This window comes from Somniosus microcephalus, chromosome 15 (genome assembly GCF_052327205.1).
Source record: "Somniosus microcephalus isolate GS21.2 chromosome 15, FLI_Smic_1.0, whole genome shotgun sequence".
In the NCBI taxonomy this organism is placed as follows: Eukaryota; Metazoa; Chordata; class Chondrichthyes; order Squaliformes; family Somniosidae; genus Somniosus; species Somniosus microcephalus.
Genome location: NC_141001.1, coordinates 111,733,432 through 111,760,314, shown reverse-complemented (window position 1 = coordinate 111,760,314; position 26,883 = coordinate 111,733,432). Strand labels below are relative to the sequence as shown.

The window sequence follows — 26,883 nt, the reverse complement described above, 5'->3', positions numbered from 1 at the left end:
GATTTATCGGCCTTCAATCCCGTCAATTTCCCTAACACCATTTCCCTACAAATACTGATTTCTTTCAGTTCCTCCCTTTCATCAGACCCTATGTTCCCCGACATCTCTGGGAGGTTATTTGTGTCCTCCTTTGTGAAGACAGAACCAAAATATGTATTTATTTGTGTCCTCCTTTGTGAAGACAGAACCAAAATATGTATTTAATTGGTCTGCCATTTCTTTGTTCCCCATTATAAATTCCCCTGATTCTGACTGCAAGGGACCTATGCTTGACTTCACCAATCTTTTTCTCTTCACATATCTATAAAAGCTTTTATAGTCAGTTTTTATGTTCCCTGCAAGCTTACTCTCATATTCTATTTTCCCCTTCTTAATTAATCTCTTTGTCCTCCTTTGTTGAATCCTAAACTGCTCCCAATCCTCAGGTTTACTGCTTTTTCTGGCCAATTTATATGTCCTCTCCTTGGATCTTATGCTATCCCTAATTTCCGTTGTTAGCCACGTTTGAGTCACCTTTTTTGTTTTATTTTTATGCCAAACTGGGATGAACAAATTCTGTAGTTCATCCAAGTGGTCTTTGAATGTTTGCCATTGCCTATCCACCGTCAACCCTTTGAGTGACATTCCCCAACTCGCGCCTCAGACCATCGTAGTTTCCTTTATTTACATTCAGGACCCCAGTCTCTGAGTCAACTACTTCATTCTCCATCTGAATGAAGAATTCTATCATATTATGATCGCGCCGACCCAAGGGGCCTCGTACAACAAGATTGCTAATTAATCCTTTCTCATTGCATAATACCCAGTCTAAGATGGCCTGATCTCTGGTTGGTTCCACGACATATTGGTCCAGGAAACCATCCCGTAAACACTCCAGGAATTCCTCCTCCACAGTATTGTTACTAATTTGGTTAGCCCAATCTATATGTAGATTAAAGTCACCCATGATGACTGCTGTGCCCTTATTGCACGCTTCTCTAATTTCCCTTTTAATGCCATTCCCAACCTCCGCATTACTGTTTGGAGGTCTATATATTACTCCCACTAACGTTTTCTGCCCTTTGGTATTTCTCAGTTCTACCCATACAGATTCCACATCATCAAAGCTAATATCCTTCCTTACAATTGTGTTAATCCCTTCTTTAACCAGCAATGCTACCCCACTTCCCTTTCCTTTTTGCCTATCTTTCCTGAATATTGAATACCCCTGGATGTTGAGTTCCCGGCCTTGGCCACCCTGGAGCCATGTTTCCGTAATCACAATCAAATCATATTCGTTTACCTCTATTTGCGCAGCTAATTCATCCACCTTATTACGAATGCTCCTCGCATTAAGACACAAAGCCTTCAGGCTTGTTTTTTTAACGTTCTTAGACCTATTAGAATTATTATTTACTGTGGCCATGTTTGATTTAAACCGTTGATTTCTCTGACTGCCACTTTTGTTTTTCTCCTTCCTATCTTTTGCTTTTATCCTTGTTTCCCTTTCCTCTGTCTCCCTGCTCAGGTTCCCAACCCCCTGCCATTTTAGTTTAAACCCTTCCCCAGAGCACTAGCAAACACTCCCCCTAGGACATCGGTCCTGGCCCTGCCCAGGTGCAAACCGTCCAGTTTGTACTGGTCCCACCTCCCCCAGAACTGGTTCCAATGTCCCAGGAATTTGAATCCCTCCCCCTTGCACCATTCCTCTAGCCACGTATTCATCTGAAATATCCTTCTATTTCTACTCTGACTAGCACGTGGCACTGGTAGCAATCCTGAGATTGCTACCTTTGAGGTCCTATTTTTTAATTTACCTCCTAACTCCCTATATTCACTGCAGCCAGGTCCTCCTGACGACATCACTGTTTGTGTCCTCCTGTGCAATGTGCAACCAGGCTGCGTTGGTGTCCTGGGCAGGTCTCTTCCGCCCATTGGAAGGGAAGAGAACCCCCTGCATGGGAGAGCCTGGGTGCAGCCGTGCGCCTCTGTGCCGTGCGTGTCAGTGTTTGCAGCACCTCAATGCTGTAGAAGACTGGCAGCACAACTGTCAAAATGAATGTGCACATGGTCCCTCTAAGGAAATCGGCTGATGACGCGTTATCAAATGACGCCATCAGACCCGCTGCCTTTTAATTGGCCAGGAACCTCACAGGGCGGGCTTAATAAGCCCAATTAGGGCAAAATCACTTCAACAGAATGTGATGGAACCGGGAGCGGGGTCGCAGTCCGCCACCTACCTCGGCCGCATTTAGCCTGCCTTGGTAGGCGAAATCATAGCCTAAGTGTGCAAATTGATTGCTGTGTTTACCTACATAACAAAAGTGACTTCAAAAGTAACTCATTGCCTATGAAGTGCTTTGGGATGTCCTGAGGCCATGAAACGTGCTATTTAAATGCAACTTCTTTCAGTCTCTCTACAAGGCTACCTTTGGAGCTATAACTGGTCCTGTTGTAGTGAGGTGGAGAAAGAAGAGGACTGATTTTCCTCTCTGAGACCCTGTTGGTAACATCTGCAATGAAGAGGAAGAGCTAATCTAAGGTTTCTTATATGGCTTAAACCTTTGTTGCTCTCATTATAAGCACAGTCATGCCAAGAAACCTTTATGCGTTAATGCACCCCTCCTGCAAGCTCCATCAATGTGTTCAATGGCTTCATAAAATACAATAAAAAATGGAACTATAAGTAACGTGTTATATTATAGGTGAGAGTGTATTGCAGTGAGAGGCCATTGCACTGTAAAAATGGAACAAGTCTGGAATAATATTTTGACGTGAGCTTCCTTAACTTGTACGTATTCAATAATCAAATGTAATTATGGACTGTGCAGTTTGAATTGCTTTAAGGTACATGAACAAAAAGGTACAGTCCCCACCACTTATAGTGGGCATGTTGGTGCTAACGCGATTTGCCTGCTATACGCATTGGACGGTTCAAAGGGGTGGCGCTATTACTATTGAACAAGACTGTAGCAAGTCACTATTGAGCTGTAACCTCACACCACATAGAGGGGATTAAGTACACAAGATAATTGGACCTTAACGAGATGCTATTTACTTATTGCACATGTTTGTGTTATTGCAGTCAGTGCTGAGCAGTGCAAGCTGTAAGCCAAGGTGAGAGATGATTAAATATGCAAGAAAATTGCACGTTAACGAGGTGCAAACTACTGAGTAAACACCTGTTTCGTCCGAAATACCCGACGCATTTAACACGTATAAAATGGCAACTTTGTAATTGACCATAATGGAAATGACAAATGGTTAGCGCTTTTTGGATGATTTAATTCATTGCCCGATTTAAACATGGGTGGTTTAATTGGTGGGAACTGTAGTAGTGCCATGGTATCTTTAATATCTAACAATGTGATCTTTACGTCCACCTGAACATGTAGACCAGAAAGAGAAATTGGAATTTTCTTTGGAATTGGAACTGCAGTAGCTCTTGATTACATATTGTGGTTGCAGATGTAAAGACAGGTGCAGACAAGACATCAGTTATAGTGGTGGCTATGCTGTGGAGTGCAAACAGGCAGTGACATTACAGTAGGGGACTGAAGAGATCCCCATACAGCTGAGGTGCTACTTTGAGAAGGTACCTCCTCTTTACAGAATGGAACAGCAGAGAGAGAGCCATCTCCCAAGCTGCTTCGTGTATCCTCTGATGGTTAGCTCAGAGCAGCTTTAGTGGGAATCTGCAAAGAATAATGTTCTTTCCATTTCATTTTGTAAATATATCTGGTTGACCAACAGAATTACATATATAGAATTACATAGAATTTACAGCCCAACTGAACTATCGGTGTTTATGTTCAAGATGAGCCTCCTCCCACTCTACTTCATCTAACCCTATCAGCACATCCTTCTATTCCTTTTTCCTCATGTAGTTATCTAGCTTCCCCTTAAATAAATCTATGCTATTCACCTCAACTACTCCCTGTGGTAGCAAGTTCCACATTCTAACTACCCTCTGGGTAAAGAAGTTTCTCCTGAATTCCTTACTGGATTTATTAGTAACTATCTTATATTTATGACCCCTAGTTCTGGACTCCCCCACAAGTTTTTTTAAATTTTCTCCTGGGATGTGGACGTCGCTGACAAGGCCAGCATTTATTGCCCATCCATAATTGCCCTTGAGAAGGTGTTGGTGAGCCGTTGTCTTGAACCGCCGCAGTCCGTGTGGTGAAGGTGCTCTCACAGTGTTGTTAGGGAGGGAGTTCCAGGACTTTGACCCAGCGACGATGAAGAAATGGCGATATATTTCCAAGTCAGGATGGTGTGTGACTTGGAGGGGAATGTGGAGGAGATGGTATTCCCTGGAAACATCTTCTCTACATCCACCCTATCAGACCCCTTCATAATTTTAAAGACCTCTTTTAGGTCACCTCTCAGCCTTCTCTTTTCTAGAGAAAAGAGCCCAGCCTGTTCAGTCTTTCCTGATAGTTATACTAATAAGTGCAGATGACAAGTAAGGAGTGTGATGGAATACTCTCCACTTGCCTGGATGAGTGCAGCTGCAACAACACTCAAGAAGCTCGACACCATCCAGGACAAAGCAGCCCATTTGATTGGCACCCCATCCACCACCTTAAACATTCACTCCCTCCACCACCGGCGCACCGTGGCTACAGTGTGTACCATCTACAAGATGCACAGCAGCAACTCCCCAAGGCTTCTTCGGCAGCATCTCCCAAACCCGTGACCTCTTCCACCTAGAAGGACAAGGGCAGCAGGCACATGGGAACACCACCACCTCCAAGCTCCTCTCCAAGTCACACACCATCCGGACTTAGAAGTATATCGCCAATCCTTCATCGTCGCTGGGTCAAAATCATGGACCTCCCTACCTAACAGCACTGTGGGAGTACCTTCAGCACACGGACTGCAGCGATTCAAGAAGGCGGCTCACCACCACCTTCTCAAAGGCAACTAGGGATGGGCAATAAATGCTGGCCTTGCCAGCGATGCCCAGATCCCATAAGCAAATTAAAAAAATTATTAGAGCTACTGGCTTGAAAGAATTACTCAGGAATATATAAACTTTATTGATTTCATATATAGTTAGGTGCATATCATGGAGCATTGGGGGCCACATTGAAGGTAAAAAAATTCTGACTTTGTGCTCTTGCCAGGGAACCTCCTCCACTAGCTGCGCACATCTGAAATTTGGGCAAACACAGCAATTTTACAACCATTTGAAGTTAAAAGTTGGAAAATAACATGCAGCACACAGCTTAATTTACCACTGAAGTTTAATCCACGTTCCCATTAATTTGCGCATATCTCAAGTTGCTGATTCTAAGCAGCTCCTGGGGTTTTGATTTTGGATTTATCCACCAACGAGGCAACAGCACTGACAACAGTCCCTTCCAAACCTTCAGAACAATGAAAATTCAATCAGGACAAAGCAGCAAGTTAAAAAATAGTAGTGCAAATGGGACTGAGTTATACTGGGCTTCATGAGCCAGATTGCCAGGGATCAGGGGCCGTTTGTGGTCCACAGGCTGCACTTTGGCCATCTCTGGTTAACTAGACCCAACACAGTGAAGGGGCTGAATTAACATACTCAGCTGATACTGATTCTTCCCCATATTGATGGGTGCACCTCTACAAACAATGACGAGAGGGGGGGAATTTCCATGGGGATTTCCCCCGCTCATCTAAAGATCCGCGGAGACTCCAGAAAGACAGCGTTTTGCAATTTTTCCGGGTATTCTGTGTTTCGTGTGCCGAAGTTACGCCAGAAGGACTATGGAACCCCCTGCGGAAATTCACCCCAATAGTTCAGACCTCAAACCCATCATATCTGTTGGTTCCAGGTGTTGTGTGGCCAGAGAGACCAAAGGACCTTGGAAAAAACAGAGGTGCTGATAGGCTAAACAATTACAAAAAATAACCAGAATGATATAAATACAGATAGGTAAATTTCAAACACCTGACAGGAACACTGCCAACATTAAGTTGCGCAGTTGGGGATTCACTGGGCTATGAGAAAGTCTAACTGAGCTACACAATTTTTTTGTGTTACAAAGTCATACTGGCATTCCATAACTAGTTCCTTAAACACAATCCAAAGGTAGGTCCAGTTATGGAAGCTTTCCCTCCAATGCCTGTACAATCACCTCTGATGTACTTCAGGAATTCATCTTTGGTCTCTTCCTCTTCATCTTCCACTTATTTTCTCAGAATCCAAAACATGGAATCAGCTTCCATATGTATGTCAATGACACTCAGCACTACCTCTCCACCTCCTGCATCAATCCTAGGATCAGAGCCTCTCTCTACAGCTGTCCAACACTATGACCTGGATGACTCATAACTCCTTTGAACTAAATATTGGAAAATTGGAAGGCATTTTCTTTAGTTCCCGCATGCACTCGTATTCGGCCTCCAGTATATCAACCTTCCTGCCTGCCATCTCAGATTAATCCAGAGGTATGGAACATTGGAGTGCAGCTCAGCCTAAGCTCAGCTTCCTCTTAAACATCTATTACCATGACCACCCTCTTCCACCCACAAACCAGTGTCTGGTTCCACCCTTACGTCACCCCCTCCACTGTCAAAATCTGAATATACGTCCACCTCACAGCTCAACTTCTCCAACACTTTCTTTGCTCACCTCCATGCTTCCGCCTCCACAAGCTACAACCCAGCCATGAATAATATGATCCATGGCCACCCCCATACAGCGGCACCCTCCTTCTCAACATACTCCATTGGAGCCCCATGGCTTAGCAAATTGACTTTAAGATCCTCACCTTCAATCCCTCCGTGGCATCAACCCAGCCTACATCATTGATCACCTCCAGTATGTCCATGTATTCACCCTCCTCTCAGTTGACTCTGCCTTATTCCTTGCTTCCTACTTGACCTGCTCCTCTATCAACCAACATTCCTTCTGTTGCTATGGCCCCAGTCTCTAAAACATCCTCACTCAATAACTCTGCCTTGTCACCTCCCTCCCTGCCTTGAAATGCTAAATTCCTTTTTCTTCAACCAAGCCTTCATCCCTCCCCCCAAGCAGTCTCTTCCATTCTTCCCTCCAGCCTGGAGTCCAGTTACCTTGCCCACCACCCTTTCTGATCAAACTGCTAATTTTTTGCAGAACTGGATTAACATGAGGCGGAGAATGCTGAAAAGCTACAGAAATTAGAACGTTAAATATGTTAATTTTTCAAGTGGTCCTCGAGCTGAAACAATTGAGAGCTTGATTCTCCACCCAAAAATGACCACTAGAAATCTGAGTTTTATAATTAGAGTGCAAGTGTAAAGTGGCAACAATAAATTTGTACAAGACTGTGATTAGGTCATAGCTAGAATACTGTGTACAGTTTTGGGCCCCATTATAGAATGGACATTAAAGACATAGAGAGTGTACAGCATAGATTCAGCAGAATACCAGGAATACGAAGTTATAGTTCTAAGGGAAGACTTGAGATACTGGAACAATTTCCACTGGAGCAGAGAAGGCTCAGAGTAGATTTAATAGAATTTTCTTTAATTCTGAAAGATTTTGATAGGATGAATAGGGAAAAATGAGGTGGTCATCAATTTAAAATTGTCACTAAGGGAGTGAGGAGAAAGGTTAGCAGGAATTCCTTTACACAGAATTGTTAAAAAATGGAATGCTTTGCCAGAGGGAGTAATTCAGGCAGACGCCATTGCATCCTTTCATGCAAAAGTAGATAAATAATTGAAGCAGAGGAAAATACTGCGCTATGGAGAGAGAGCAAGGCAGTGGGATTAGGTTTGAACTGCTGTAGTACAAAGCTGGCACAGCACAATTCCAAGCTTGACCCTTGTGGGCCATTCACCCATCACCCCTGTGCTCACTGACCTACATTGGCTCCCGGTTAAGCGTTTCAAACTTCTCATCCTTGTTTTCAAATCCCTCCATGGCCTCACCCCTCCCTATCTCCGTATCTCCTCCAGCCCCACAACCCCCCCGAGATATCTGTGCTTTTCTAATTCTGCCCTCTTGAGCATCTCTGATTATAATCGTTCAACCATTGGTGGCCGTGTCTTCTGTTGCCTAGGCCCTATGCTCTGGAATTCCCTGCCTAAACCTTTCCGCCTCTCTACCTCTCTTTCCTCCTTTAAGACGCTTCTTAAAACCTACCTCTTTGACCGAGCTTTTGGTCACCTGCCCTAATTTCTCCTTATGTGGCTCGGTGTCACATCTTTGGTCTTTTAATACTCCTGCGAAGCGCCACGGAACGTTTTACTACGTTAAAGGCGATATATAAATACAAGTTGTTGTTGTTATTGTCGCCAACTCAAACTCGACGGCCCTATTTGGGTGAGTTCTGTCAACTTTCAATTGAGTCGCTGGATGATATATCATTTGGAAATGTGTAACAGACAATTCTCCACATCAACAGGAAAGCCAGACTTAGATCAGTGCAGGTTGGAGATAGGGCTACAACATTGCAGCTCCATTCTCCGGCCCTGGCTCCCTGTAGGTGCAGCTCCCTGGTGTGACTGCAAGATTGCGGAATTAACCCTGACGTTACATTTTGGTTGGGGGCGCTGACCAGCTCACTCTTCACAAACGACACCTCCCATCAAACTGTGACAGAGGGCTCACTGATAGCAATCATGGTTAAATCTGTGGGCCACAATATCCCACCCTTCTGGCTAGAGCAGGCTGTGCTGAGTAGTTTGCAAGGGGGATAACCACTAGATAAAAATAGCCCATGGGGCTAGAAATTGGGTACCTTAGCGTCTCCCATTAGCGCCTCCAGGGGGCGCTAATGGGACGCAAACGACTTTTCGTCTGGGCGCGGCGCTGCTAAGGGCTCCCACTAAATTCAGCGGGAGTTTCGCGATGGCGGTAACTGGTCGCGCTTCGCTCCGCTGCGCAGGCGATGACAACGTCATCACCGTGCACAGTGCCCTGTTTTCGCCCCACCTGCAAAATTGGCCCGCGCCCCCTGAATCTGTGCCGGGCGATGGTAGGGTCCAGGTAATGCCCCACTGAGTTGTGGGCTTGGGCCCTCCCCTTTAATAAGGGGAAGAGCCCTTCCATGCGGCAGTGCTACGTGGCCCAGTGCATAGCGCTGCAGAACGATATTCGGGGTTAGCGCTCTAAGAAGTGGGGTGCTTGAATTAGCACTCCACCTCCCTCTTGGGGCTCTAAAACTGAATTTTACGGTCACCAGCTAATTAGCGCTGGGCGCTAGCGACCCAAAATGGTTGATACCGAATTTTCCCCCCACTTCTTTTTAATTCCTTTACAGAAAGCAGGTCCACATTGCTGAGAACACTTTTATTGTAAACTAATGGCCCGGATTTTACGGGGCCTATGATGGCGTAACAGTGTACGCCATCGTAAGTGTCCCGCATGTTCCGGGTTTCAGCATGCGACATGCATGCGCGAAAACCCAGAACTTGCGATCTGTCAAGTTTTTCCTTGACAGATCGTACCCATCCGCTACAAATTCACTTTCGTTGGTGCAGAGTTGAACTAATTGCCCAACTACTGCCCAGCTAATACCAACCAAACCCTCACGCCGGGTAAAAGCAGGCATAAGGCCTTCTTTTACCAGGCGTAAGGGTTAAAATAAATGTTACGGTTCTCTCTCCTCGGGTACTGTTCGCCTCTCCCTCAAATCTGCTGTCATTGCCCCTCTCCTCAGAAAAACAACCCTTAAGCCTTCCGTCCTTGCAAACTACCACCCCATTCCAACCTCCCTTTCCTCTCCAAAGTCTTTGAACATGTTGTCGCCTCCCAAATCCGTGCCCATCTTTCCCGCAATTCCATGTTTGAATCCCTCCAATCAGGTTTCCGCCCTTGCCACTGTACCGAAACGACTCTCATCAAAGTCACAAATGACATCCTTTCTGACTGACAAAGGTAAACTATCCCACCTCAACCTTCTTGACTTGTCTGCAGCCTTTGACACGGTTGACCACTCCATCCTTCTCCAATACTTCTCCACCGTCATCCAGCTGGGTGGGACTGCACTCGCCTGGTTCCCTTCTTATTTATCTAATCATAGCCAGAGAATCACCTGCAACGGCTTCTCTTCCCGCTCCCACATCATTACCTCTGGGATCCCCCAAGGATCTATCCTTGGCCCCCTCCTATTTCTCATCTACATGTTGCCCCTTGGCGACATCTTCCAAAAACACAGCGCCAGTTTCCACATATATGCTGACGACCGCGAAATTCAGTTTTAGACTCAGCTCTACCTCACTACCTCTTCTCTCGAACCCTCCACGATCTCTAAATTGTCAGACTGCTTGTCTGACATACAGTTCTGGATGAGCAGATATTTTCTCCAATTAAATATTGGGAAGACTGAAGCCATTGTTTTCGGTCCCCACCACAAACTCCATTCCCTAGCCACTGACTCCATCCCTCTCCCTGACATCTGTCTGAGGCTGAACCACACTTGGGGGGAAAAATTCGGTATCGCCCCGTTTGGGGCGCCATTATCGGCCGTGCGCAAAGTTTAGCGCCTGGCGCTAATTATCGCCTCCGACGGCAAACTTGGCTTTTATCGCCCCTGGAGGTGATTGGAGCACTAAATCAGGTGCTTCAAACCTGTCTTAAGACGCAAAGGCCGAGGAGCGAGGCGCTACCTCAGAGCACTGGCGAAGCAAGGAAGGGCAAATCAACATGAACCTGCAAAGTGCTGCTCAGTACCCAAAACTCCTTCACACAGCGTTGAATCTCTCCAGAAGTCTCTCTCTCTCTCTCTCTCTCTCTCTCAGAATGGGTGGTGCAAAAATGTCACCAACAAAAAAAGACAGGAAGCGGTCGCCTTTAAATAGTGCTCCCCAGTCCCTTTCTGACCGCAAAACGCTCCCCTCAACCTGTCGTTGCTAGCAGTAGGCGGTAAGGCAGGGGGCGCCACTCAATATCCGATCCGGGGCACTACCGGGGCATTGCGCACTCGATTGACGTCACAATCTGCCGGTGCAGGAGATCGTGGCGGTAGTGTTTAGCGCCACCGCAAAATGTCTAGTTAATTTCGCAAGCGGCGCAAACATCGCTGCGCCCGGGCGCTATTTGCTTTGCGCCCCATTAGCGCCCTCTTAAGGCGCTAACTGAATTTTTCCCCCTTGGTGTCATATTTGACCCTGAAATGAGCTTCCGACCACATATCCGCAGCACAACAAAGACCGCCTATTTCCACCTCCGTAACATCGCCCGTCTCCGCCCTTGCCTCAGCTCATCCGCTGCTGTAACCCTCATCCATGCCTTTGTTACCTCTAGACTTGACTATTCCAGCGCACCCCTGGCTGGCCTCCCACATTCTACCCTACGTAAACTTGAGGTCAGCCAAAGCTCGGCTGCCCGTGTCCTAACTCGCACCAAGTCCTGTTCGCCCATCACCCCTGTGCTTGCTGACCTACATTGGCTCCCAGTTAAGCAGCGCCTTGATTTCAAAATTTTCATCGTTGTTTTCGAATCCCTCCATGTCCTCGCCACTCCCTATCTCTGTTATCTCCTTCAGCCCCACAACCCCCCGAGATATCTGCGCTCCTCTAATTCTGCCCGCCTGAGCATCCCTGATTATAATCGCTCCACCATTGGTGGCCGTGCCTTCTGTTGCCGAGGCCCTAAGCTCTGGAATTCCCTGCCTAAAACACTCCACCTCACTACCTCTCTTTCCTCCTTTAAGACGCTCCTTAAAACCTACCTCTTTGACCAAGCTTTTGGTCACCTGCCCTAATTTTTTTGTCTTATAATACTCCTGTTCAGCGCCCTGGGACGTTTTACTACTTTAAAGACGCTATATAAATACAAGCTGTTGTTGTTGTTAAAATAATTTTTATTTAATGATTTAAACATTCACTTATATTTAAAATTAGTTTAGATTATTTTTATCCCGTTTAAAAATGTTTAATTTTTTTTTTAATTAAATTTTTGTTTTAAATGTTTAATTAAAGAGTGTTTTAATTAATTTTGAACCTGTGATTATTTATTTTTATTTCAGTGATGTGAAATTGTATTTATTAGACGATTTCTATTATGCTTATGGGCATTCCGTATGTAAATGGTATTCACATAAGCATAATAGGATTCCCTCTTTGTGATTGGTTGGCCTGGTTCGCGTGATCGCAGGGACGCTTGCAAACGGCATGCACCCCTGGGATCAGTGGGCCTTTACCCAGGCGTACGCCCGCAGGCCCAGGAGCACAAGAGTCCTAAGCCCTGGAGCCATCAGGTAAGTACGGAGTTTTCTTGCAGTTTAGAGGTGTACGCAGGTGGCAAGCCTCCGACTGCAATTTCCAGGCCATTGTGTAGCAGGAAAATAGAACAAACCAAAAATTAGTTAATCATAGTAATCCAACTCTGAAACAAATGAGAAAATGTCATTTAACATCATGACCTTTGAGGAACAACTCATGTCTCTAATCTGGCACGTAAGGAAATCAAGAAACATAAGCCTAGATATTACTGTTCCTGGTACAAGTGAGTGAACATAAGGGGACATAATCTTAAAATTAGAGCTAGGCTATTCAGGAGCGAAATAAGGAAACACTTTTTCATGCAAAGGGTAGTAGAAATCTGGAACTCTCTCCCCCAAAAGACAGTGGATGCTGGAACAATTGGAGCTTTCATGACTGAGATTGATAGATTTTTGTTAGGTAAGGTTATCAAAGGATATATGGAGTTGAGGTGCAGATCAGCCATGATCTAACTGAATGGCGGAGCAGGCTCGAGGGGCAGAATGGCCTCCTCCTGTTCCTATGTTCCTAACTCTTAAAATGCTATTTTAATGGGGTTGTTAACCAGTTTGTTTTAAATGGGTTATCTCATCCTCTATAATAACGAATATTGAACATACATTCTCTATTATTGTTAAGTCATTTCTAGGCTCAGTAGACACACCAGAGCTAATTCTGTGATCCCGCACCCCTGGTGGGAAAGTCATGCTCCCTGTGAGCACAGGTCGTCACTGGAAGTACAGGATTGAGGCATTCTCCCTGCTGTTTCTATCTTGGTGTACATTATAATGTATAGCTACAAACAACATTGGTTTACACAACACTGTGTACACTGTGCCTCAAGGTGGCAATGTTGTACTAGCTTACAGCGTCGACATAAGCCTGCCCTTGCAAAATCCCAACATGTACTTACATTTATGCTGTGCGGATCTATAGCCTTTAATTATAAGTGTAATGAAGCAGAAGTTATTGAAGCTTTTATTGATTGCTCAGATCACGAGTCTAGTATCATATGGAATCTGCACTTTAGTTGGTGAAGCAAATTGCTAACACCTTTTTAAAAAGTGACAAGTATATCTATTTCCTGACCAGAAATCCATTTTCATCTCTATCAAGACAAGAATACAATTTTCACTTCATTTAACTGATGTTAGGTTTGATCCACGCGTGACACCCATTGCAGGCACCAGGATGAGGTTTTAATTTTCTTCTACGTATTTTATACTCTTTTTTTCTCAATCCTGTACAATTTGGATTTACGACCATTTAGGGTGCATTTATACTAGAAGTTAACATTAACAAACCCATGACCTCTTCCACCTAGAAGGACAAGGGCAGCAGACGCATGGGAACACCATCACCTGCAAGTTCCCATCCAAGTTACTTGGAAATATATCATCGTTCCTTCATCGTCGCTGGGTCAAAATCCTGGAGCTCCCTCCCTAACAGCACTGTGGGAGTACCTTCACCACACGGACTGCAGCGGTTCAAGAAGGCAGCTCACCACCACCTTCTCAAGAGCAATTAGGGATGGGCAATAAATGCTGGGCCTTTTCCAGCGACGCCTACATCCCAGGAACAAATTCAAAAAATTGGTGTGAAGTGGTTTCTGCTTCACACCAGCGCTCAACCTGTGGACCAGAGCTTTCTGCTTCTGCGCTCATAACCCGTGATTTTCCTCCCATTCACTTTAGTGTAGAGTAAGTGTAGGATGAAGGTTCTGACTCCAGATTTAGTCTGTATTTATTCTATAAATGTGGCATCCAAGCGAAGCTGATTATAATGTAAATGCAGCCTAAATCCGGCTGTAGTGTAAATCCACCCCTTAGCCGAGCAGGGGACAGAAAGGCTTGACAATCTCTTCATAAAGAGTAAGTTCCACATTTGGCACTTCCATAAGATTCGATGGAGCTTTCAAGATCCATTTTAATGGCATTTTCTGTTAGCTGTCTCCAATATTCTAAAAGAACAAGCACAGGTGATGACCGAATGCTCTACCAAAACAGAGGGAACACTCTCCAAAGAACTCTACTAGTATATTTAATAAAGTATTGGCACCTAGGTAAAATAGATAAGAATATAATACTTATGGCATTTTAAGTCTTTATCAAGGAATTTTTACCAATGCAGTCTGATAGGAAGCCTTCTCCCTTGATTCAGTTTTTCAGCATAATGTCAATTTAGAACGTGAAGCTATGTGATATTAATAGATGGAAAGAAAGGATCCTATCTGTTGGACAATACAACCTCATACACCACTCTCCCCAATCACTGTGATGCTGACTTGAAGGAGGCACAAAAACCCTGACAAAAGATTATATGGCCAGTTTCAGGAAAAACTCTGAGAAATTACTCCCCCACTCCATAAGGCAGCTCCAGGAGACTATGGTTACCCGTGATGCATCGTTACACATACTTTTAACTAACACACACACACACACACACACACACACACACGCAATGTATTCCAATGTCCTTAGGAACACATGACCGGAACAAACTGCTTCTATCCTTCGGGCTGGTCCCAAAGATCACATATTTCCCACCCCACTTTATCCCTCCTACCCTTCAATAGTCCTGTCTGCCAAAAAATTGTCCATCACTCTCTTGAAATTCATAAGATTGTCTGCCTACTCTGCCTATCAGGCTTTTACTGCCAGAGACTGTCAGCAGCGACAGACTTTCAGAACTTTCTTGCCACAGCTTTAATATGAATTCCACATTTTTGCAAGAAGAAATTATAACTGAGCAACCTCAACATAAATGCATTAATAAGGCTTTAATGAGTCAGATAAAAGTTAAGTCTCACCTAACCGTGTTCCAGATTCTGTTTACACAATGACTGATGGTTGCTTTTTTAAAACATTTAAATTGGTAGAATTGAGAGACTTAGGGGCTCAAACACACAAATCTATGGGAGGACAAGTTGATAAAAGGAAAAAGAGTATAGATAATCCTGGAGAGCCTGGCAAATATTGACATAGTCCCAGGATCCCCATCCTAATTACCCATAGACAATGGGGCTGAAATTCGATTAAGTACAAAAATGGGCATGGGGATCACGATGCAAGATCTGCCTGTGCCCGTTGAAAGGAGTTCAGGCAGCACGTAAAATTCGTGCTGCCTGCTACTTTGCATGATTGCAGCGCACAGCCCAGCGCTGACTGTGCTGTTGACAGGCTGTATGTTCAGCAGGGGGCTGAAGTTCGCGATGTTCGCGTGAGGCTAGCTTTACTTAAAGCTAGCCTGTGCCTCTTAAAGGCAGTCTGCACCTCTTAAAAGTGAGCTGCCTTCTGGTGATCAAAAATGTTAAAACTGCTTCAGCACAAACCAAAATGGCTCAACAGGTCAGGGAAAGGGCACCCAGGGTCTTGGACGCATCACATGAGGCCTTTGTGCAGGGGGTGAACACTCGAAGAGAGGTCCTCTATCCACAGGGCGCCAGGAGGCCCTCCAGAAACACTGTTAGAAATATTTGGGACCAGATCGCCGAGGCGGTCACTGCCAGTAGTGTCGCCCTGGAATGTGGCTCTAGTGCCCAAAGATATTTAATGACATTAGACGAGTGGTCAAGGTCAGTGAGTGCATCTTCAAAAGCTGTCTCCTACCAACTACACCACTAGCTTCACACACTGCCGAATGCATGATCCCCGCCACTCAGCTACCAACAATCTCCACCAAGCACGACTCATACCTTACATTCCTACCTTCACCTCGCCCTCGCACACTTACAACTGCAGCAAGCTTCACACCCACATCGCACAGCTTGAAAATACTGTCAGTTATTCAACCATAACAGCCACATCACCCAAACACATTACACCACACTCACTGACACACTTCCCTTTTCCCTTGCAGGAAAAAGTGGCACATAACTGGCGCCAGCTGACATTAACCAGCGGGGGACAGGCTCGCCTGCATCACCTCACCCCCTTGGAGGAGACAGTGCTGGCCATTCTTGGCAGGGGCATGGTTGAGCCCGTGGCCAGCGGGGGGGGGGGGGTGGCTGAAGGAATACAAGATACTGGTATCCTCATACCTTATCCTCCTTCTCACATCCCACTTTCCCCTCATCCCACAATCTCTTCTGATTTACAATCTGCACATGGTGTAAGCATGCACCTCTTGCTTTCCCCCCTCCCCTTACCACAACCCTACCCTTGTGCCTTGCTCAATTCATACACCCAATAAATCCAACCTGCCCAGCCCGTGGTTGAACAAGAGGGAGAGGAGAGTGAAGAAGAAGAAGAAGAAGAAACACTGCCACTCAGTTGCCTCCTTCCTTCCACTTCCTCCTCTTCTGCTTCCTCCTCTTCTGTTTCTTCCTCTTCATCCTCCTCCTCCTCTTCCTCCTCCCTCTGAGTAGCTTGTCACATTTGCTGCCTCTGCTCTATCTCCATGTCATGCTGCAGCCCAAGGGGGACTGCGACTAGAGCGCCCAGGACTGGGAGCAAGTGGTGTTCTCAGAGGCCTCCCTTTAAGAGAGAAAGCCTTGCAAATGTCCAGCAGCATTCTTTGTACTCCCTGCACACTTTATCAACTTTTAAAACGTCTTACACCAAGCCACTACTCAAATAAACTGTACCTGAACCAGTACAAAAGCAAAAAGCAAAACTTACCTCAAAGTTACGTGTGTCCCTTTAAGTAGCACTGGTCTAGGGGATGAGTCAGTCATGCAGCTGAACGCACGTTCAGCTGTGTGTGCTTCGGAGAGGGCGTACATTTGCGTGGCAACATCCAAAATAGCAGGTCATGCATCAAATCAAGGTTGCACGCTGATTGACGTCACGATCTGCCTCATTACCATTTTTCTAGTGAATGCAGGTGACGGCCACGCTGCCGATCTGCCCAAAATGGCGGCCGCCACGGGACGCACCGGAAGTGGGTGGAATCGAGGCGGCCGCCATTTATTTGCTGAAACCGGCCTTAACAGCCGCTGCTAAAGTGTCGAATTTCACGGCCAGTGCTTACTATTCAAAGGAAAGTATATTTCATTCCTGGGACTGCATTCCCCATATATTGGAGGTACGAGATGTGTGTTGAACATTGTTAGGAAGAAAAAAGAAGAGGCCTACATTACCAAATGGAGTCAAGCACCTCCAAAAAATGTTATGAAGTTTTAAATAATTTAATAATTATTACCAACATGGGGCAGATTTTCATTTTTACTGCCTGACTGGTAATAATCGTCTGTCTGTTACAGAACCCACCTTATTTTTATTCCATTGATTATATAGATATATTAGCAGATCTCCCATGGCATTACTCATGTTGAGTCAGACGATGCACTGTTTTATAACAATGCAGACAGGAAAAGTGTGATAAAATATTACAGAACGTGGCAGCAATTTTATTCTTTTACCACATGAGATGGTAACACCGTGAAAATGGCAGCGGAGCACTTGCCACTCTGTGCTCACCGCCATTTTGGTAGGGATCATGAAATGGGTGACCCATGCAAATCAGGATCCTATGACGTCTATAGGATCCTGATGCAATTTTCAAGTACGAAAAGGCCGAGCATGCACCATGAATGCTTTGCCCATAGGGGTACGGTAGCATAGTGGTTATGTTACTGGACTAGTAACCCGGAGGCCTGGACAAATGATCCATAGAGCATACATTCAAATCCCACCATGGCAGCTGGCGAATTGAAATTCAATTAAATAAATCTGGCATAAAAAGCTAGTATCAGTAATGGTGACCATGAAACTACCGGTTTGTCATAAAAACCCATCTGGTTCACTTTAGGGAAGGAAATCTGCTGTCCTTACCTGGTCTAGGCCTATATGTGAGTCTAGACCCACAGCAATATGGCTCACTCTTAACTACATAGAAAAATAGGAGCAGGAGTAGGTCATTCGGCCCTTCGAGCCTGCTCCGCCATTCAATATGATCATGGCTGATCCTCTATCTCAATACCATATTCCCACTCTCTCCCCATAACTCCTTGATGCCTATAGAATACCCCTTGATGCCTATAGAAATGAACTATCCTCTGAAATGGCCTAGCAAGCCACTCAGTTATAGAAGGCAGCTCACCACCACCTTCTCAAGGGCAATTAGGGATGGGCAATAAGTGCTGGCCTTGCCAGTGATGCCCACATCCTGTGAATGAATAAATAAAAAATTCATATTTGGCTGCAAAGTATCCAAAGGAGAAACTGTATCCAGTGTCGGGTGGGTCAGTAACCAGAGGAGACCAACTTAAGGCAAAAGAACCAGAGGGGAGATAAGAATTTTTTTTACACAGTGAGTTGTTATGATCTGGAATGCACTCCCTGGTGGTGGAAGCAGATTCAATAGTAACTTTCAAAAGGGATTTGGATATATAATTTAAAAGGAAAAATTTTCAGGGCTACGGGGAAAGCATGGGGGAGTGGGCCTAATTGGATTACTCCTTCAAAGAGGTAACACAGGCATGATGGGCCAAAGTGGCTCAGTGGGCAGCACCCTGGCCTCTGAGTCAGAAGGTTGCGGGTTCAAATCCCACTCCAGAGACTTGAGCACAAAATCTAGGCTGATACTCCAGTGCAGTACTGAGGGAGTGCTGCACTGTCGGAGGTGCCGTCTTTCAGATGAGGCCCTGTCTGCCCTCTCAGGGGGGTCATAAAAGATTCCTTGGCCAAAAAGAGCAGGGGTGGGCGGGCCAATATTTATCTCTCGATCAACATCACTATAAATAGATTAGCTGGTAATTATCACATTACTGCTTGTGGGAGATGCTGTGTGCAAATTGGCTGCCGTGTTTCCTACATTACATTGGATGTAAAGCACTTTGTGACATCTGATGGTCATGAAAGGCGCTATATAAATGCAAGTGTTTCTTTTTCTTTTTAGCCTCCTTCTGTGCTGTAAGATTCTATGATTCTATAAATCTATTTAGAATTCAGCTCTGAACTGAAAAAACTCACCCAACTGAGGCAAGCAAAGTTAAGTGACAGGTAGTGCTGGGATCTGAAATTATGGGCTCCTGGTTTTGTGTCATGCAGTCAACCACATGAGATGCCAGACTAGTGAGTTCAACGAAGCACATTTAATTCTGTAGGTGCATTCATAAGTAAAGATCCTATCTATCTGGTATTCAGTTGAAGGGAAGAATGACGAGACTAAGGTGCTTGCTATGGGACTAAAGCAGGGAATAATATTTTATACTAAGATTTACTTTCTCTCTGAGGGTGTGTTTGTTTACTGCAAGTTAGGGGGTTACTGTAAAGCAGTTTCCTCTTTGTTGTGATGCCAAATTTACAATGTTAACCCTGCATCCAGGACAGCCTGACACTAGGGAGAAGTGATGTTGGTGGTAGTCTCAGACTGCTTTGCGTTAACACCACATGGAGTGTAAATCCAGTTCCATGTCAAACCTGGTTTATAATGTGCTCAGGAGACTCAGCACTTAGTAAATCTGCCTGACCTTAACTTAAATGTTTGGAGAGCAGCGATTCTCTCCTCCATTCTATTTATTAAAGGTTTAACTGTTGGAAGAGTATGTGTGTGGTTACACGCTTGCAGAGTTCCCTCCAACCAAACAGGAGCCAGGCTGTGTAAAGAGAGTACTGCCTGACTAGAAGTCATGCTCACCGGTCACCGGTCTGAGACCCGTAAGCAGGGAACATAGGAAGAGAATTAGGCCATGCAGCCCTTCGAGCCTGTTCCATCGTTCAATTAGATTATGGCTGATCTGTACCTCAACTCCATTTATCCACCTTTGCTCCATTTCCCTTGAAATCCTTACCTAACAAAAATCTATCGATCTCAGTCTTGAAAATTTCAATTGTCCCATCATCCACAGCCTATAAGGTGAATGAGTTCCAAATTTCTACCACCCTTTGTGTGAAAAAGTGCTTCCTCATCTCATGCCTAAATGACCTGGCTCTAATTCTAAATTTATACCCTCTTGTTCTGAATTCCCCACCAGAGAAAATAGCTTCTCTGTATCTACCCTACTGAATCCCTTGATCATTTTAAATACCTCAATTAGATCACCACTCAGCCTTCTAAACTAAGTTTATGCAACCTGTCCTCATAATTTAACCTTTAAACCCTGGTATCATTCTGGTGAATCTGCACTGTACCCATTCCAAGGCCAATATATCTTTCCTGAGGCTCGGTGCCCAATACTGAACAAAACAGGCGCGGGGCTAAGATCAAAGATTGAAGGGGGAGATGGGCCGATTTAGCCAATTTGGCACAGCACAACCACGACATTCTCCAATGTTGCATTCCTGCTCATCTTAGCCTCAAAACGGCAGCGTGATTGTGATCGGGAATTTAAATGTTAAGGGAGTAAATTATTTGCAGTCTATTTTGGCCGAACCCTGATATAAATATTGTTGTATCTGTGTATAATAAGACACAGACTGCAGGAGAAACGGTACCACAGGTGTTTACTCAACGTGGCTCACAGTGGAACTGCCTGTACAGATTACTACTCAGTGCTATATATAGGTGTGGTCACTGCCGGTACTGCAGTATACATGAGCTGTAAAAAGTAGTTCCCCCCTTAAAGGTATATACATTACAATTCCTCCCCTTTTAGATTAACAGTACCATAACACTCATTTAACAATTAAATATCAAACTAATTACAATTAACACTTTTAACATGCAACATTAGCTGAAAATAGTCTATTTATATATTCAGTCTTTGGGGAGGCTTCCTGATCCTTTCTGGATAGTGCCTTTCCCGAGTGTCTTGCTCTTGGTGCGGAGGCGATTCTGGCCCCCTGTCGTCGGTTGGTTCATCAGCTTCTGATGCTACTGTTTCTGGGGTAGATGCGACCTGTACATTGGGTTCATCACCAGGTACGTATGTGCGAGGCATGGGGTTGACTTGTTCCTGTGACTCTAGGATCTGGTCAGCATGGCGTCTCACGATGCTCTCCCCAACGTCCACTGTGTACATTAGTGGGCCCTGCCATGTGCATATCGTTCCTGGCTGCCATTTTTCTGTTCGGTAGTCGCGGGCCAAGACTGGTTGCCCTACATTGAAGCTCCTTGTTGGCTTCTCATGGATGTGCTGGAATTGCTTACTCTCAACATCTCTTCGTACATTTGGTCTGAGCAAATCCAGGCGAGATCTTAACCTTCGGTTAAAGAACATCATGGCTGGGGCCTGGTTGGTGACTGCATGTGTCGCATTCCGGTAGGCGAACAGGAAATTGTCCACCTTGTGATGCAGCGGAATGTTGTCATTGTACATAGCCTTTATTGCCTTCTTAAAGGTTTGTACGAACCTCTCAGCCAATCTATTTGTGGCTGGATGATACGGGGCGGATGTGTAATGCCTTACCCCATTCTTTTTCAAGAACCTCCGGAACTCTTCGGACACAAACTGTGGTTCGTTGTCGGAGCAAATCTGTTCTGGCAAGCCATTCCTGGCAAAAATGGTCCGTAGGACTGCAATAGTTTTCTCCGTGGTGGTGGAGGACATTTTGATGACCTCAGGCCATTTCGAGTGCGCATCCACGGCTATTAAAAACATTGAGTCCATGAATGGACCAGCAAAATCAATATGCACCCGTTGCCATGGAGATGAGGGCCACTCCCATGGGTGTAGAGGGGCCTGTGGTGGTGCATTTTGGACTCTCTGGCATCCTGAGCAGCTCTTGGTCAGGTCCTCGATTTGTTTATCGATTCCCGGCCACCACACATATGCCCTGGCTAGGCTTTTCATTTTTACCCCTTCCAGATGACCCTCATGAAGCTCATTGAGCACTCTATCCCTTAACTTGGGTGGAATTACCACTCAGGATCCACACATCAAGGTCCCCTGGCACACTGACAGCTGTTCTCTCCTTGTCGAGAATGCTGGCAACAGTGAGTCACCATGTGCTGGCCATCCCTTCGCCGTCAAATCATATACCCGAGACAGTTTCGCATCATTTCCGGTTTCCTTTTCGATACAAGCGTTAGTTACTGATAGGTATTCAACTATAGTCGAATGGAATATTTTGACAGGATCCACTGCTGGTGCTTCCTCCGCAGTAGGCAGTGGCAAGCGTGATAGCCCATCAGCATTTCCATGCTGTTTCGTGCCCTTATATTCAATCTCATAGTGGTGCGCCCCTAGAAAAAGTGACCATCTTTGTAGTCGTTGCGCAGTCATCACCGGAACGTCCTTCTTCGGATTAAAAATGGAGAAAAGAGGCTGGTGATCAGTCAGCAAGGTGAATTTCTGCCCGTGCAGCTAGTGATTGAACTTTTTCACTCCCCACACTAGGCTGAGGGCCTCCCTGTCAATCTGGGCGTAGTAACGCTTGGCTGAGGTTAGTGATCGTGACGCAAAGGCTATTGGCCTCTCTGAGCCGTCCGAGAATTTGTGCGACAGCACCGCTCCAATGCCGTAGGTTGACGCATCACATGCCAACCGAATTGGTAATGCCGGGTTGTAATGGGCCAATACCTCTTTCGATGTGATTAGTGTTTTGCTCTTCTGGAAAGCTCGTCTACATTCGCCACTCCACTTCCATGGCACCCCAGTTTGCAGTAGGGTGTTCAGTGGGTGTAGTATTGTAGACAAATTCGGCAAGAACTTATGGTAGTAGTTTACCAGCCCGAGGAACGACCTCAGTTGTGACACATTTTCCGGTGCTGGAGCCTTGACTACTGCCTCAATCTTCTCTGGGGACTTATGTAACCCCTCTTTATCGATAACGTGGCCACAATACGAGATCTGTTTTCTAAAAAACTCGCATTTGGGGCGGTTAGCTCGGAGCCCATATTCCTGCAATCTAGTGAGCACCTGCTCCAGGTTGGCAAGGTGATCACTGTCATTTTCGCCCGTGACCAGGATGTCGTCCAAATAACACTGGGTCCCTGGGATCCCTTGCAGGACTTGTTCCATTGCCCTCTGCCAAATAGCCGGAGCTGATGCTACCCCGAATACCAGCCAGTTGTATTGGTAGAGACCTTTATGGGTGTTGATTGTGAGGTATTTTTTTGATGCTTCTTCTACCTCCATTTGCAGATACGCCTGGGCCAGATCAATCTTAGTGAAGCGTTTCCCTCCAGATAGCGAGGCGAAAATATCTTCAATCCGCGGAAGTGGATATTGTACGGTGTGAAGGACCGGGTTCACTGTTACCTTAAAGTCCCCACAGATGCGAACCTTCCTTGGTTCCCCAGGCGTGCTGCTCAACGACTTTTTCATCACAGGGACGATGGGTGTAGCCCACTCGCTCCAGTCTACCTTGGACAGTACACCTGAACGTTCCAGACTCTCCAGCTCTGCTTCGATGGCTGGGCGGATCGCATAAGGTACCAGTCTGGCCTTAAAAAATTTTGGGCTAGCGTTTTCTTCAATGTTAATCGTCGCTGTCATGCCTTTTAGTGTTCCGAGTCCTTGCTGGAACACTTCTTTCGCGTCAGTTAGGATGTTTGACAGTTGCCCAGGTGTGACGTCGTCATCCTTTTTGTCAGCCACAGTCAGTGCCTGTATGGAATGCCAATCCAGTTGTATTTTCCGGATCCATCCACATCCCAGTAATGGTGGTCCTCCATCTTGCAATACATACAGGTCTAGTTTTGGTGTTTCCTTACCGTTATATACAACGGTCACCCTTATTTTTCCTTTGGGGTAGACTTTTTGCCCCGTGTACGTCTTCAAAATAATTTTTGTGTCTCTCAAGGGTATGTGTGAGAATAGCCGCTCGTAGTCCCGTCGGTTTATGACTGTTAGGGCTGATCCTGTGCCCAATTCCATCTTTACCTGGACTCCTGCTATCTTGAGAGTGACCCAAATGGTTCGGTGATCCTCTGTTGTGATCACATTATGTAGTTTCAGACAACTCAGTTCCCTGCTTTCGGAGTCGTTATCACTCTTTTGTTCGTCTGAACTATTCTCCGTCATCTTATGCACCTTCTTGTACTTTTCTTTGGTAGGTTTCTTATTGTTGGTTTTCTTTCCCGACCTGCAGACTCGTGCTATGTGTCCTACTTTTCCACACTGTCTGCACACTTTGTCTTTGAACCAGCAATCATTCTGGTCGTGTGTTGTTCTGCCGCAGCGGTAGCACTTCTCTGTTCCACATGACATTTCGTTTGTGCCATATTCTTGCGGTCTCTGTTGTAGCTCTGCAGCGCCCTGTGCTGCTGCTTCATATGATACCGCAATGCCGAAAGCCTTTTCCAGCTTAAGGTCCTTTTCAGATAAAAGCCGTTTCTGGGTTCCTTCACTTTGAAGCCCACACACAAACTTGTCCCTTAAGGTATCTGCCAGTCCCGCTCCAAACTGGCAGTGTTTCGATAGTTTGCGCAGTTCTGTTAAATAATCAGCATTGCTTTCATCCTTATGCTGGTTCCGTTTGTGAAACTTGAATCTTTCTGCTATCAGCAGCGGTGTGGGGTTTAAATGTTCCTGTAGTATCGTTACTATGTCTTCAAAACTCTTTTCCATTGGCTTCGTTGGGGTTACTAGATTTCATAATAAACCATACGTCTTTGCACCCATTAAATTTAACAATACCGACGCTTTCTTGTCATCTGACACCTCATTTGCCTTGCAGTACACCTCTATTCGTTCGACATATGTAGTCCAATCTTCGACTTCATTGTCAAATGCGGTGATACTGCCACTCTTCGGCATTTTGGGTGTGGTTTAAAATGGCATCTCCCAATGGCTTAAAATGGCGTCTCCCGCGCTTTCCTTCCTCCCCCGCTGCTGCCAACGCCGCTCTCGGCGGACCTCGTGGCAATGGCGGCGCCTCGCGGGTTTCTGCGCGTCTCTCTCTCCCTCTCTTCGACGCTGCTCGGCCCCTGAACACCGGCTGCGCCCTGTGCGCTCTACCCTCTCTCTCTCTCCCCTGTCGATGCTGCTCGGCCCTTTGCTGTGCCGCTCGGTCGGGCTCTAGCCCGCCGCTGTCCGGGATGGGTCTGCACACTACCTGTTGCCAGCCCGTTTCGCTGGACCACCTCAACTGGAAAGCCAAGCCTGGCTCTCGACAGCCTCCCCCGCAATTCTCGAGTCTCTGCTGGATGACTGGGCGGTTGCCCGTGGTCGACGCCCGAGTCTCTGGCCTTGACCTCCAATCCACTGATCTCCAGGAACGAATCCCCGGGAGGTGATGCAGAGTTGCAGGTAGGTTCGAACTTGCCTTGTCGCCAATGTTGTGTCTGTGTATAATAAGACACAGACTGCAGGAGAAACGGTACAACAGATGTTTACTCAACGTGGCTCACAGTGGAACTGCCTGTACAGACTACTACTCAGTGCTATATACAGGTGTGGTCACTGCCGGTACTACAGTATACATGAGCTGTAAAAAGTAGTTCCCCCCTTAAAGGTATATACATTACAAATATGGCTGACCTTAAAGTGATTGGGGGGTCACAACCCCTCTGACCCACACCCCCCCCCACCACCTTAGTGGCTCCACCACTGCCAGTAACTGTAGTATAAATGCAGTATAACATCAGCAAATGTGCATGACAGATCAAAACTGTGTGCCAAGGATGCATTTCATACCTGGAATCATTTCGATATAATTGATTGGTAGAACATCACGTCTTACCATTACACTTGCTAAGCTACCTTTCTGAGTAAGTCCCTTTGTCCTTGCTATGACATACTCTCATTTTCATTTAAGTGCAGTTTCTCAGCTCTGTCTCAGGCAGCTGATAATGGCTCCTTTACTGTTTCTCAGGTGGTAGCTGGCTATCAAACCTTTAAGAATGAGTCTGTGTGGGCTGGCTTACGATCCTTTGCTGAAGAAGTCTTCCTGTTGTGGACTTGTTACCATGACACCTTTAGAATAGTCATTTATCTTATTCAATTTCACGAGTGAATTCAATTGACTTTCTACTGGAAGTTAGAGCAATTTGTGAATCTGTCTGCACTTGTATCGTCCACATATCTTTCATTGATGGGGGGAAGTTTTTGGAATGGATTTTACGAATGGATTTTTTTGTTCCCTGTTTGTGTGTATGTTTTAGTCATGGATAGTGAGAATGTGTTGCAGGGGTATAACTCTCATCCAAAGTGAAGGGGCAAAAAAGCTGATTAAAATGACAAAAGCTGCTTTTACACTGGCACTGTTTAATTCAGATGCTGGGAGTCCGATGTCCACGAGCTGCCAGAATTTACGCTACTATATCCAGTTCCCCTGTGCGAGCAGCACACTTATAGATCCACAAAATCTACAATTTTGCATCCAGGATAAGGGAAGCAAATTGAGTGGTGTGAATGTTGGGAGCCAGCTCACAAATGCTGGTCTCCCAGAATCGGAACTAAAAGCAGTCACAGACTAAGCTATACTCGAACGATTAGTTCCTCTGAGGTTTGCACTTTCGCTCTGCTCCTACACCTTCCCACACAAGAAATTGAGCCTTTGCTACATCCTTGGGAGAACTCATTATTCCTTGACACACATCTGAGGCCAATATATCTTTCCTGAGGTTCGGTGTCCAAAACTGAAAACTGAACAAAACAGGGGCGGAACTAAGGTCGAAGGATTGCGAGGGGGATGGGTGGGCGGGGAGGTGGAGGCGTCATTTAGTAGTTTGGTTGGCTCCTCATATTGACATGTTCTCCTTTCTTAACAAACTTTTCTGGTAAGCTAAATCAATCAACAGCTTCTGTCACTAGTAAGTTTACATATAACATAATGACCCATCAATACGGTAGTGTAGTGGTTATGTTACTGGTACTAGTAATCCAGAGAGCATTAACTCAATTGTCACCATGGCAGCGTGAGAATTTGAATTCAATTTAAAATAAAAGCT

General features: G+C 45.6%; 1 protein-coding gene across 1 annotated transcript in view; it reads right to left on the bottom strand.

Moving 5' to 3' along the window:
* The window catches only part of LOC147107159 (doublecortin domain-containing protein 1-like), a 731,408-nt gene that overhangs the window by 584,073 nt on the left and 120,452 nt on the right, over window positions 1-26,883 (bottom strand). The gene's annotated exons all lie outside the window — the stretch shown is intronic.